Source organism: Lissotriton vulgaris, chromosome 12 (assembly GCF_964263255.1).
Source record: "Lissotriton vulgaris chromosome 12, aLisVul1.2, whole genome shotgun sequence".
Taxonomy (NCBI): Eukaryota; Metazoa; Chordata; class Amphibia; order Caudata; family Salamandridae; genus Lissotriton; species Lissotriton vulgaris.
The window spans coordinates 681,277,166-681,291,813 of NC_141700.1; positions in this window are offsets into that span (position 1 = coordinate 681,277,166).

Consider the following 14,648-nt stretch of genomic DNA (forward strand, 5'->3'; position numbering starts at 1 on the left):
TCTCCTAGAGCCAAACCATGCCTCTTCCTTAGCTACGCCAGTGCAACACCACCTGTCCCATGGTAATGTTGTAATGCAGCAGTTGGGCAGATGTTGGCTTGGCAGTGGTTATTTGGCAGTCCCACTGCGATGCCTTTGAAAAGTGTGGCGGCGAGGAAACTCTGAATATGCTTGACAGTGCCGCAGCAGCACCACCAGTGTATTAGGGGCATCAGACCGCTGTGCCTCCTCCAGTTATTATGGATCCCTGGCAGCTGCAGTGATCCTGTGGCAGTCCAACCACCACGGTACTAGTGCAGTAGGTGGATTGCCAGTCTGGCGGTCCGTGATGGTCACCATGGGTTCGGCGGTCCATTGGAATGCCAAACTCATAATAAGGGCCGTGGTTTGGAGTGGGAATAGTAAATCTGACTTTGGCAAAGTCTAACATGTTCCCCACTGTAGCTAAGCTTGAAGTTGGAATAGTATATGTGACCTCCTCAAAGTTGAACACTTTTTTGTGTCTGGCTATGCTGAGAGAGTAAACAGTAAATATGACCAACCCAATGGCCAACACTTTCACCAAATTGGCTTAGTTTGGAGTGGGAATAGTAAGTAATCATGACCTCCCTAAAGTCTAATGGCCTGATTTAGATATCGGTGGATAAAGTTACTCCATCACAACGGGGACGGATTTCCTGTCCACCGAAATTCACATCTCATAGGATATTATGGGATTTAGATTTTGGTGCCTGGGATGTCCTTCCCTGTTGTGAAGGAGTAACCTGTCCACCAATATCTAAATCAGAACCTAGCAATTTTCTGCCAATGTGGCCAAGTGTGGACTGGGAATAGAAAGTGTTAAGTTCAAAAAATCTAAGGGATTTATTACAAGTGCGGCAGCTTGCTGTGGTGGTCCAACCACTGCCACATTGAGGACACTCCCGCCGTATTATGAGTGTGGCGGTTGTACCACCACAGACCACTACGTCCACCAGGAATCTAGGATCCCACGGCAGTCGCACATCGGCCAGGAGCACTAATATGCTGGTGGTGCAGCTGCGGCACCAACAAGCATATTAGGAGTTGCCTGTCCACCACCCATTTCATGACATTAAGCCCACCATGAAAAGGGTGGCAAAGATGCAAGTCCTGCCTCGCCGGGCCTGGGTTGCATGCAGTAGGACACATGTTGTGGCTCCCTGGATTTGAACGCCTGTTCCTGCACAGTGTGGCATGCATGGAATGGTGCATGCCACACTGTGCAGGAATGTGCTGTAGGTGCTCCCAAGGCAGCAGACTGCATCTTAGGCTCTCCTATGAGCATAAGAGGCCACCACCGTGAGACCCCCATAGCAGTGCCCACGCTACCTAAATTAAACTTTTGATCCAGTGGGCGGGCGACCATGGCTTTGGTAGTCCTCCAGCAGATGGCACAGTGTCAGCACCACAGGACTGCCAAACCCAATATAAGAACCTGAATCTTTCCCAAGTGTGGCTAATTCAGAAGTGGGAATAGTAAAACTGACCTCCCCAAAGTCAGGCACGTTTCCCAATGTAGCTAAATTTGGACAGGGAATAGTAAATCTGAAGTCCTCAAAGTCAGACACTCTCCCCATTGTGACTTAGTTTGGAGTAGAAATAGTAAATCTGGCGTCCCAAAATTCCAACACTTTTCTGATTATGGCTTAGTATGGATTTGGAAAGTCTAGCCTCCCCAAAGAACAACACTTTCTTCAAATTGGCTTAGTTTAGAGTAGAAATAGTAGAAATAATAAATGTGTACTCCTGAAAGTCTAGCACATTCCTAAATGTGGCTATGTTTGGAACGGTAATAGTAAATCTGACCTCCCCAAAGTCCAATACTTTTTCTAATGTGGGTACATTTGGAGTGGGAATAATACATCTGAGATTCCCAAAGTGTTAAATATTCCCATACTTTTAATTTAGTAGTTGGAATACTTAAAACAACCTTTTAATACAGTTTTTGTTACTTTTGATACATATTTAAAATTTATATTTCTCAGTTTTATTTTTTAGTTATCTCAAAAAATATAGGGACTGGGGGCGTGATTAGGGTCAGCATACATGCCCCTTCGAATATGTAATACAAGAAGGTATGCATTTCCTTTAGTTATGCATAGTTTGTAAATGCATTCCTTAGGAAACACTATGGGCCCGATGTTGGTAATTAGTATTTACCGATTTGTAAATACCGAATTTTACCGATTCGGTATTTACAAATCGGTAAATGCTATATAGGTATTTTTACCAAATTATTTAATGAATCTGTAACATTCGGTAAAATAATAAAATAATAATAAATCATTTATAAAGCGCATGGCTGCACAAACTGTGTGTCCCCGCGCTAACTGAATCTGTCAGAGGGAGAGGGGGGGGGGGGGGGGGAAAGGAAATTATTGAGGGAAGAGGTGTGTTTTTAGTTTGGCTCTGAAAAGCGTTTCTGAGGGTTCCATACGCAAATGGACTGGTAGAGCATTCCAGTGCTTAGCTCCAAGGTAGCGAAAGGATCTTCCTCCCATTCTGGCTCTGTGGATACGGGGAAGTTTGAATTGTGTCAATCCAGAAGATCTTAGGTTTCTGAGCGGACGATGGATAGACATCAGATTTCTAAAATAGATAGGTCCTTTATTGTGGGCGATTTTATGGGCATAGCAGAGGCTTTTGAACCTGATTCGTTCCCTAACAGGGAGCCAGTGAAGTTTGGAAAGGGCTGCTTTGGAGGATGTTCTTCTGGGAAGACCTAGAACCATGCGGGCGGCTGCATTCTGTATGCATTGTAGCTGATGTAACTGTTTTTTAAACTGTAATTACCGAATCAGTATTTACCGATTCGGTAATTGTCATTAATTCCTATGGGCCTTGGGGCCCATAGGAACCAATGGCAATTACCGAATCGGTAAATACTGATTCTGTAAAATTACTGAATTGACAAGGGGGACATGGTGTCACTTTGACACCCGGTTGCACCCCTGATTCAGGCTTGTGTGCCATGGCACAAGTGTGCATGCACAGATGTGCATGTACACAGGAATTCGTTATTTGCCATCAAATAGTATTTGATGATGAATACCAAATTCTGAAGGGTCTGTGGCACTGTTTTCAGTGCCACCTACCTCACAAATTACCGATTCGGTAAATTTACAGATTCAGTAATTTACAGAATCGGTAAATTTACCGAATCTGTAAATTTACCGAATTGGTAATTTTAAGGCCCCCTACATCGGAAACTCCAAATACCGGTCGGTAACGGCCGAAATCGGTATTTGGCCACCTACATCTGGCCCCAGATCTATTAAACGTATTGTAAAATAATACTCCTACTCTTTTAGCATAGTTATCATTCACTCAAATAAAATTTTACATGTAAAACATAGATAGTGTATGTACGTTTTTACAAATTATAACACTATATTTGTTCATGTTATGGTACACATTTTAGCATATGCATGTTTTTAACATTTCTTTTTTATTTTTATATTATATTTTTAATTAAAGCGTATTTAAAATAAAGTATTATTTAGTTTGTAATATTTTTAATATATATTTATATTATATACATTTTTTATACACAACCAAAGACATTTTTGCATTAATAAAAATGTACATGTATTCATTCAATTTTTTTTCTATCGAATGTTAGTCTTTTTTCATGCCTATTTTTCTGCCATTTTCTTTTACCTCTATTTTTAAGTCTATCTTCCTAATTTTGGGATGTTAAAGGCTCTGCACGGTGGCAGTTTCCCTTTCCTGGTGTATAGTTCAGGTAAGACTAATTTTGGATTTAATGTTTAGGGGAGTTGTTACAACTACAAGTAAGTTTGGTTAGGATTTGTAATACTATTTTTGTAGGTTAATTCTAGTTACGTTTATAACAGGTATGTTAGGTGAGCGTGGTTGGACTAATTGTAGTTTATACTAACTTTATTTTAATGATTAGGAATTGTACTGCGTTTATTGAGTGAGACAAAACTGTTGTTTCAGTGGCTTTCCATATTTTGATTTGACAGGTTTTTCACTTGGATAGCAGAGTTTATTTTTTACTGTGGATGCATTTAATCAAGACAGTGTCGAGAGGATGTAGAATTGTTGGGACCCCAAGAAATCTCCCAAGGTGAGTAAGTAGGGACCCCATGGAAGACGGTGCAGTGTGGGAATACGACTGTGTGCTCCATACAATTCCATGAGAAAGTCGCGGTTGAGGTTTTAGAGTTTAAGGACCCGTTCCAATGGACTTCTAAGAAACCCAATGGAAGACAGAAGGTTGGAGAGCCACCCCACTAGTGGATACTGAGGTACCCAAGTTACCTGTTCCAGGGAAGCCGAGTGCATAGGTCTGAAGTGGCGTCGGAAACAGCAGTCAAACCCAATAGAGGACTTCGAAGAAGAGCCGCTACTGGAAGGAAGAAAAGTGTCAGTTGGAATCCAAAAGTGGATTCTTTTCGAAGAGTACCCGAAAGGAGAGGGGTCAGAGTCTGGGTCACTCAGGAGTCACCAGGGGCTCGGTAGACGAATGTCCACCAATCTCGGATGCTTCAGGTGTGTTGACGAAGTCCTTGACTCTGCAGCCATGGAGACCAGGAGATGTTGAGGACAACCAGGAGCTGGATACAAGCTTTCCCACAAAGGATGTCGAGTACTGAGGCCTCGGTGTCCGGCGGAAGCACCAACAAACCTTGGCAGCGGCAACCCACGCAGAAGGTCAAAGATGTGTACGGTTCAGACCAGTAAGGTCCAGAGACTCACCAAATGCAGGGGAGTCAGGAAGAGCCTGGAGCAACAAGAGGAGCCCAAGACAAGCAATGTTGACCCGCAAATGGACTCACAGGCCGGAGGCACATGAGTTCCAAGTGGACCTCAAGTGATTTCACCAAACAAACGCCCACGGAGCACTCGGCGTGAGGAGGCCAAAGTTCTTGGTAGGAAATGGTGCCAGAGGTTGGGGTTACTGGGAGCCCAATGCACTTGTTCAGGAAATGCCAACAAGTATATGCACTTGTAAATGAACACAGTGCACATGGGTTCAGGTATTGCAGCCCCCATGAGGGATTCTGACTTCAAACTTGGTAAGAGGACAGCTCAAACCTCAAGGGACAGAGAAACCCACATCCTGTGTTGCTGCAACCTTTGGAGTCCATAGGAGCTCAGGATCAGCAGAGCAGACAGCAGTGTTGAGGTGCCCTACGAATGCAGGGGAGTGACTCCTTCACTCCAAGGGTGATATCTTCAGTTGACCTTGATGCTCCACAGGTCATCTATTGTCCTTGTATGGTACATGAGCACAGACGATGCAGCAGACTGAGTGGGAGACAATGTCAGGCCCAAATGATGTCCAGTGAAGTCCAGAGTGTCCATTTGGTCGAAGTTCAGTGGTTTCTTGTTCAGAATCTTGTTCACGTCGAATCTAAGGTCCTTCAGCCAGGTTAACCCTTATGTACCCACGGAAGAGGGTTGGCAAGGTAAAGGGGACCCTCCCAGGGGTGGATCTGGACAGTGGGGAGGTTACTCCCATGTCCTTTATCAAGTTTCGTGCCAGAGTGGAAGCCAACGGCACCCAGGACTGGTTTGAACTGGACTATGCACCGGGACACCAAATGTGCCCCTAATGCAGACTTTCAGTCGCTGGCAAGCACTCCCACCCAGCTCTAATACACTAAATCCTGTCTGGGAGGTGGTCATACTTCCCTCTGACAAGATACCTTTTGTTCTGCCTTCCCTTGCTCGAGCTTGGCTCAGCAGCAGGAGGTCAGAAATGTGTCTCTGGTCAGCAGCAACCATTTTGTGCTGTCCGGGACTAGAAGGCTGGTACCGGGCACACCAGGAACCCAACGAAGCTCGCTTTTGAGGGGTGGAATCTTACCTCCCACACAGGTTACTGGTGTGGGGATATGATTCTAACATGTTTGACACCAAACACAATAGGGTTTGTTTCAGCCATTTTAGACTTGGTCATCACGCGGTCATATAATGCCACTCTATATGTCGTAAATGGCTGCTTCACCGACAACCCGGGAGAATGGACTCCGTAGGCTGCAGGAGTGTCCTGCTCATGCAGGGGCACCCTCTCATTTAGAACCAAGCACCCTGGCCTCAGGATTGTAAAGGGCTGGTAGACTGGTGACTTATAGGTTTTAAGTGCAGTGACCCTTGGATATAGTAAACCTATATCTTAAGTAAGTGGTGTATTCACCAGCTTACACAGCCTGCAAAGCTGGCCCGTAGGCTCCATTTTGCATGGCCTCTCATGGGTGGCATAATACATGCTTCAGCCCAAGGGAGGCCTCTGGAGTTATGCTCTGGATACATGGGTACCATATACTAGAGACTGACAAGGGTACCCCAGTATCCAATCTGGAGTGTACCTAAGAACATAAAATGACATAACAGTTTAAGGAGAAAGCAGATAGACTGAGGTCCTGATTAGCAGGATCCCATTCAGACTAGTCAAAAACAGCATCACATTTAGCAAAAAGAGGGGGTAACCATAAGAAGCAGATTGTACTTTCCTACAGTGTGCTTTGACATTTTCAATTGAGACAAAGTGTTTGTTTTTGTATCCTGGGAGTCATGGCAAAATCGCACTACGTGTACCTTTGACACCAAGGACTGAAACAGGAGCATGAAATACCAGACTGAATTCCTTTTTAAGGGTCACCTTTTCGCTAACCAGATCTGTAACTTTTGAAAGTCAGCCGGAAATCGGAGGTGTGTCCTAAGCACACCAAGAGTGAGAAGCAGGCATGTGTTTGCTAGATTTAGCTTCACATAGCTTTTTCAGGTCCTGTATGACAGTACAGTGGTTATTTACGTCGACGGTTGCGGCGGACGCCACAATGTCTTCACCATCAAAGCCCAGAACACACATATTTGATGCCAAAAAGCATTTAGTTGGGCCCACCCACCCAGAGATCCTTTAGGAAGGTTATTTATTGCTTTTTTAGCCCCATAGGGATGGTTCAACCAACCACGCCCCGTTCCAAATACTCTAGCTGTTAAGGACTGCTTTAAGTCACGGTTATTTCTATCCACAATAGAATTACCCATAGGTCTATATGGAGAAGAATAATGCACTTGCACATCCATCAACTTCATTGAATCACAGTACATTTAGAAGCGAAAGCCGGACCTTGCTCTGAATGGAAAGCATAGCAGGCATACGTACTGATGAAGGCCTGCAAGTCTTTAATAACAGTTTGAGTGTCAGCCGAGTGCTGTGGCCAAAGTCTGAGGAACTTAGAGCAAGATTTAACTGAAACCAAAATAAATTTGAAAACAGTATCTGAAATTAGTGGACCACAATGATTCAAGTAAATATAGGCTAAAGGCTTATTAGAAATCAACAGATTTGTTTAAGGGGGACATGTTACAGTGGTAAGTTTAATTTGTTGACAAATGTCACAACACAAGAAATACTTTCAGACCTGTTGGAATATGCCTTGCTACCAGTAACATTGCTGCAGGCACAAAATTGTGGCTGCAACTCCTGCATGAGGGGAAGCACAACCTTCATGTGCTGCTAAAATCAAAGCATGTCTGTGGTCTTGGTTTGGGAATCAAATGATTGCTACGCCCAGCAATGGATACAAAATTAACTTTCTGGACATTTAAATGATAAGAATATTACAAAGAAAAACCTTTTGGCAAAGGAGAGCCGTCTCTGCTCGCATTAACGGCAGCCAAGATATCTATACTACTATTATAAAGGAAGAACTTTGAACCTTTGAGGTGGGTAAACTCGGGAACCACAGCTCCAATATACACACCCGATACATCGTTGTACTCGTCAGGGTGTGCAGATGGACATAGGCTATATAAACGTAATAAATATACGTTATTTAAAAAATTTACCGAAAAAAAGTAGTCCCTTGGAAGAAGCGCCGGCCGCTACGTGCGTGCTGACGTGAGGAGCGCTGGGAGGAGCGGCGTCCAGGAGCGTGAGGAGGACCGCCGGACATGGTGTGGGGATGAGCGGCGTACAGGCGGTGAGGAGCGGCGGACAGGCGGTGAAGAGCGGCGGACAGGCGGGGAGGAGTGGTGAGCGGCGGATGAGGTAGGTTTCAGTTAGGAGCGGTGAGCGGCGGAAAAATGAAGCAAAAATGACAATCGTGAGCAAGAGGAAGCAAACGGAGCATTACAAAAGTGAGCCAAACGGTGCATTACAGGAGGAAAAAGATACGTGTGCAGGTTACAAAAGCGTAGAAAGTAAACATAGAGGTATAGGAGGAAAAAGTGACGTGTGCCGGTAGCAAGAGGAAGGAAACGGAGCATTACAAAAGTGAGCCAAACGGTGCATTACAGGAGCAAAAAGTTATGTGTGCAGGTTACAAAAGCGTAGAAAGTAAACATAGAGGTAGAGGAGGAAAAAGTGACGTGTGCAGGTAGCAAGAGGAAGCAAACTGAGCATTACAAAAGTGAGCCAAACGGTGCATTTCAGGAGGAAAAAGTTGTGTGTGCAGGTTACAAAAGCTTAGAAAGTAAACATAGAGGTATAGGAGGAAAAAGTGACGTGTGCAGGTTACAAAAGCGTACAAAGTAAACATAGAGGTATAATACTGCAATATATGGAGGAAGGCTCCGGGGGACCCACGGACAACGTCGGGCGGGCCGGGGCCCTGAAGACTAATTGCTCCCGGACAACGTTATTTACATATATATATTCCTGCCCCGCCTTAAGAAATCCTGAACTCGGGCTGAAGCGGTCCTGGGGACCCGAGGAGGCATCTTAATTGTAATCTAACAGGAAATTGGCTGCACAAACACCGTGGAATATCCTGCATCCTGCATGACCACAGGGACATTATCAAACAAAACCCATGCACCACCTACCTGGGAAAGAAATGTATCCTGGGAGTTGCAGTCCACAACACACCTGTGAACTGTGAATGGTGAGCGAACACCTGAGGGGCGGAGCGGGCGTTCACCAATTGGAATGTGGCAGGACATATATAGTGTGGAGTTGGAAGCCTCCTGAACATTGTAGGAGCCGAAGACGGCTGGTTAGGCCAAAATGCATTCGCCACCATTCATTGAATAAAGATTCTTCCATGGTTTCCCCTACGTGGCTTCTGCTCTTTTCATTCAGAGGAGTGTTTTGGAGATATATATATATATATATATATATATATATATATATATATATATATATATATATATATATATATATATATATATATATATATATATATATATATATATATATATATATATATCTATACTACTATTATAAAGGAAGAACTTTGAGGCTTTGAGGCGGGTAAACTCGGGAACCACAGCGCCAATCCACACACCCGATACATCAGTGGAATCCTCAGGGTGTGCAGATGGACATAGGCTGTATAAATGTAAAAAATACGTTATATTTAAAAAATTTACATTTTAAAAAAAGTAGTCCCCTCGAAGTAGCGCCGGACTCGGCCTGCGTGCTGACGTCGTCCAGGAGCGCGAGGAATGCGAGGAGGAGCGGCGGACATGGCGCGGGGGAGGAGCACTGACGAGCGGCACACTGGCGGTGTGCAGCAGCAGACCGGCGGAGCGGCGAGGAGCACTGAACTGAGGAGCAGCGGCTGAGCGGCGGACATGGCGCGGGGGAGGAGCACTGACGAGCGGCACACAGGCGGTGAGCAGCAACGCACCGGCGAGGAGCACTCAAATGAGGAGCGGCGGCTGAGGTAAGGTTCCGGGGGAAAATGTCGGGCAGGCGGGGGTCGGGTCACGCGGGGGACGGGGAGTTACAACAAAAAGGCTCCGGGGGACAATGTCAGGGCAGACGGGGGACCCTCTGGCATTATTGTGCTCAAGCTCCCGACTCCCGCTCCATACTCTGTGAACTCCTACTCTTATCCCTGCAACCTCTGCTCATCCTCGCCTCCCTGCAAACAGAGCGCCAGAGCCCCACTTACCCAGAAAGCTCCCCGGTGCCTCAGGCGCTGCTGCTGGCCACCACTGCAACACTGGGCCTCTGGCATAATTGTGTGAGGTAAGCCTCCGGAGGACAATGTCAGGGCAGGCAGGGGTCGGGGCAGCCGGGGGACGGGGCGGGCGGTGGCCCGGGCTGATGGCCAATGTCGGGGCAGGCGGGGGTCGGGGAAGCCTGATTGCTCCCGGACAAGGTCGGGACGGGCTGCTAGTTGTTCTCTATTTGAGTTATAGAGCTTGTAGTTGCTGATATTTTAGCTATGGCTATGCAGATTTGGCTGCTTCATCAGCTAGTGAATTCTCTACAGCAAGGGATTCCACACGTTGATGACTCAGTGTAGTAGTGTACGAATCACATGAGACTGTGGCAGTGTATCTTTAAGTTCAGCCACCTTAACCCAAACAGTTATGCTCGATTGTGTTACCTTTTGAATCTCTAAATTAATTTTGTCGCCCATAATGTAAGTTATCATTAAAAGACTGTATACAGTAATATGAATCACACATTATAAGCGTTGGAAATTTAGGATCCGCATTCTGAAGTGCAAAGCCTTCAGTTCAGCCAACTGCGCCGTGCAATATCTTTATCCATGTAATTTATCGGTGAAAAGTGCCATCTAACATAATACCAATAATGATGGTGCATGCAGGTGAATACTGGTGCTTAGAACCAATAGCACGTTGAGCTGGACCATCAGTATTAATAATATATTCATACTGTTCAATCAATCAATCAATCAAAGACATTTATAGAGCGCACTACTTACCCGTAGGGTCTCAAGGCGCTTGGGGGTTGCCGTTACTGCTCGAACAGCCAGGTCTTCATCTTCTTCCTGAAGGAGAGGTGGTCTTGGGTCAGGCGCAGGTCAGGAGGGAGGGAGTTCCAGGTCTTGGCGGCCAGGTAGGAGAAGGACCTTCCTCCTGTTGTCGCTCTTCGGATGCGGGGGACGGCGGCGAGGGCGTGGCTGGCTGATCGGAGGTGGCGTTTGGGAGCGTAGAAGTTGATTCGGTTGTTGAGGTAGCTCGGGCCTTGGTCGTGAAGGGCTTTGTGTGCGTGGGTGAGGAGACGAAAGGTGATTCTTTTGTTGACGGGGAGCCAATGCAGGTCTCTCAGGTGTCCGGAGATGTGGCTGTTTCGTGGGATGTCGAGGATGAGTCTGGCTGAGGCGTTCTGGATCCGCTGGAGTCTCTTCTGGAGCTTGGCGTTGGTACCGGCGTAGAGGGCGTTGCCGTAGTCCAGTCGGCTGGTGACGAGGGCCTGGGTGACGGTCTTCCTGGTCTCGGTGGGGATCCACCAGAAGATCTTCCGTAGCATGCGTAGGATGTTGAAGCACGCCGAGGAGACGGCGTTTACTTGCCTGGTCATGGAGAGGGAGGAGTCCAGGATGAAGCCCAGGTTGCGTGCGTGGTCTGTCGGTTTGGGTGCGGTGCCCAGGGCGGGGGGCCACCAGGAGTCGTCCCAGGCGGAGGGCGAGGGGCCCAGGATGAGGACCTCCGTCTTGTCTGAGTTCAGTTTCAGGCGGCTGGTCGTCATCCACTCGGCTACATCTTTCATCCCTTCGTGCAGATTGGCTCTGGCGGCGGCGGGGTCGTTGGTCAGGGAGAGGATCAGCTGGGTGTCGTCGGCGTAGGAGATTATGTTGAGGTTGTGTTGGCGTGCGATGGCCGCGAGGGGGCTCATGTAGATGTTGAAGAGGGTGGGGCTCAGCGAGGATCCTTGAGGGACGCCGCAGATGACTTTGGTGGCCTTTGACTTGTACGGTGGTAGGCGGACTCTCTGTGTCCTTCCGTCGAGGACGGAGATGATCCAATCCAGTGCCTTCTCCTGGATTCCGACGTTGCTGAGGCGCTGTACTAGGGTGCGGTGGCAGACCGTGTTGAATGCCGCGGAGAGGTCTAGGAGGATGAGGGCCGCTGTGTCTCCGTTGTCCATCAGGGCTCTGATGTCGTCGGTGGCAGCGATGAGGGCGGTCTCGGTGCTGTGGTTGGCTCGGAAGCCCGACTGTGAGGGGTCGAGGGATCCATTTGTCTCGAGGAAGGCGGCCAGCTGCTTGTTGACGGTCTTCTCGATGACTTTGGCTGGAAACGGGAGGAGCGAGATGGGGCGGTAATTCTTGAGTTCGGTGGGGTCCGCTGTGGGTTTCTTGAGTAGAGCGCTGAGTTCGGCGTGCTTCCAGCTCTCAGGGAAGGTGGCGGTGTCGAAGGAGGTGTTGATGATGTCCCGCAGGTGGGGTGCGATGACAGCGTCGGCCATGTTGAAGACGTGGTGAGGGCAGGGGTCGGTCGGAGATCCGGAGTGGACAGAGTTCATCATGCGGACGGTGTCTTCGGTGCTGATCGGAGTCCAAGAGGCATGTTCAAGAGGCATAACAGTAGAAGGCAAGGGATAAACATGCTCATATTGCAAACATTTCTGTATTTGAAAGAAGGGTCAAAGACAAAGTCTGCATCCAGGGCTGCTAAGGGCATAGCTCATTGTATTCATTGAGTATTGAGGGCCTTAGCCTTAGGGACTTTGGCTTTTGTGACCGCCTCTATGGCTGGCACTGGAGTAATGATTATGATGCATTTCCCTTGTGCAAGTGGACATTTTTTTAAGGCCATCTGCACCACAGTTGGTATTTTTTCAATTGAACCATAAATGCGATTTACATGTTATGGAAACTTTTACCCCCTTTGGTAAAGGTGCCCTAAGTAAATCCAATTGAACCCAGTAAAACACGAATGACCAAGTTTGTAGTATTGACACATGCATGCAAGTGCATGTTGCAAGTAAAGCAGACTATAAAGATCAGAGAGAATCTGTGTGTTCTGCTGTCCAGCAAGATAGAGAAAAATCAGGACATATCCATACTAATATAATAAAGAGAGAGTCCAAACCTTTGAGGCGGGCAATCTCAGGAACCACAGCACCAATCACAACACCCAATACAGCTTTGGAAAGGGCAGTTGCAGCAGAAGGACATAGGCTATGCAGATGCCCACCAAATACATTTAAAAGGTAAAAGAACTGTGCCAGCAAAGTAGTCAATTTCAATTCAATTTTATTATCTTTATTCGGTACTTAAAAAGACACCATAAAAGTACATACAATATACACACGTAAAAAAATTTCAATTTTTTTTTTAAATCAGCTAAAAACACGTATTTCATTAAGCTAGGGAAAAGGAGTTGTCTCTATGGGATTAAATGGCATTAGAGTCAATTTTCTCTTGTGTTCCTTAACCGTAATGCAACTTGAATAAAGTTCACAATGCAAAACAGTGTATGGGCATCTGGGGCTTCCTGTAGGAACTTCAAGGCCATTTTTGCTTGTCTAATTTTTGTTTCTTTCAAAATCCCTACTAAAAGCGTATGCCTTGGGGCAGAGTAAAAGGGACATAGCAGGACAAAGTGAAGGGTATCCTGCGGAGACCTAGCGTCGCAGCCGCAGGTACCCTTCGCCTCCACTGTAAGAGTGAACCCAGGGGAACCGCAAATAAATGGTGGAGCATATTCAGTCTAAAACGGGTCATATAGTAGCGATCCTGAGCATTATGCATGACCCTCAAATATGGTTCCATTCCTTGCTTCACTGTTAATTGGCAGTAAGATAAAACAGTGGGCTTGCGTCTTTCCCTCTCCGCCCTAGTCGTGCTTAACCGTTCTGCAAAAAGTTTTCTAACCATTATCTTATTCTCAGTAATTAGGGATTCTGGGGCTACAAAGAAGTTTTTACAGTCAATATCCTCCCTAGAGTCCTTGATGTACTTCAGCCAAGGTATATGGGCCCATTTATCCCGTTTAAGGCAATCTTTTATAATTTGCCTTGTGAAAGTCGCATCAGGGTTGGTCCAGATTTTAACCCAGGCTAGGAGAGGTTTAATTCTAATCCGATCTTCAATGTAAGACTCTCCAACTTCCTCATGAATGATAAAGGCCGGAGCACTCTGTGGTAATTTCAGAATTCTTCTGAAGAACTTATTTTCTTCCACCTGTATCTGTTGCAATTTTTTATCAATAAAACCCCAAACTTCTGCACCGTAAGTGACCTTGGCACAGCATATTGATCTATACAGATTTAATATTTGCTCTGGGGACCATCTACCCAGTCTTCTCCCGAACCCCATGATAGCGCCTGATGATGCCGCCAGTTTAGTTGCATGTTTCTCCACCAGGGGTTTAAAAGTCAGTTGGTTGTCAAACAGTACGCCAAGATATGAAAAAGTCTTAACCTGGCCAATTTTATGTGAACCGATATGATAAATAATACTCCCTTTTTCTTTTGGTCCTGTTGACATAATATAAGATTTTTCCAGGTTTGTTGATAGATCAAGTTTGGCCATAAAATCAACAAAACCATCAATCAACTTCTGCAACCCCAAGGGGGTTCTGGCTAACAATACCACGTCATCGGCATATTATAATACCAGCACTGCGCGATGGCCGATTTGGGGCGAATCTACCTGTAGCTTAAGGAGTTCTTTTTCCAGTAGGTTTATATATATAGAAAATAGGAAGGGCGCTAAAATTCAGCCCTGCCTCACTCCACTGGTGCATACAAAGGGGTCGGCCTTACTATCCTCTTGGTTATATCTCACACTTGCAGACGTATTCCAGTGTAAAGTTTGTAGGACATCCACAAGGGCTTGATCCATTCCTAAATATAACAGTAATGACCAAAGTTTTTCTCTGTTTACGCGATCAAAAGCCGCGGAGAGGTCCATAAAGCCCATATATATATTCCCACTACC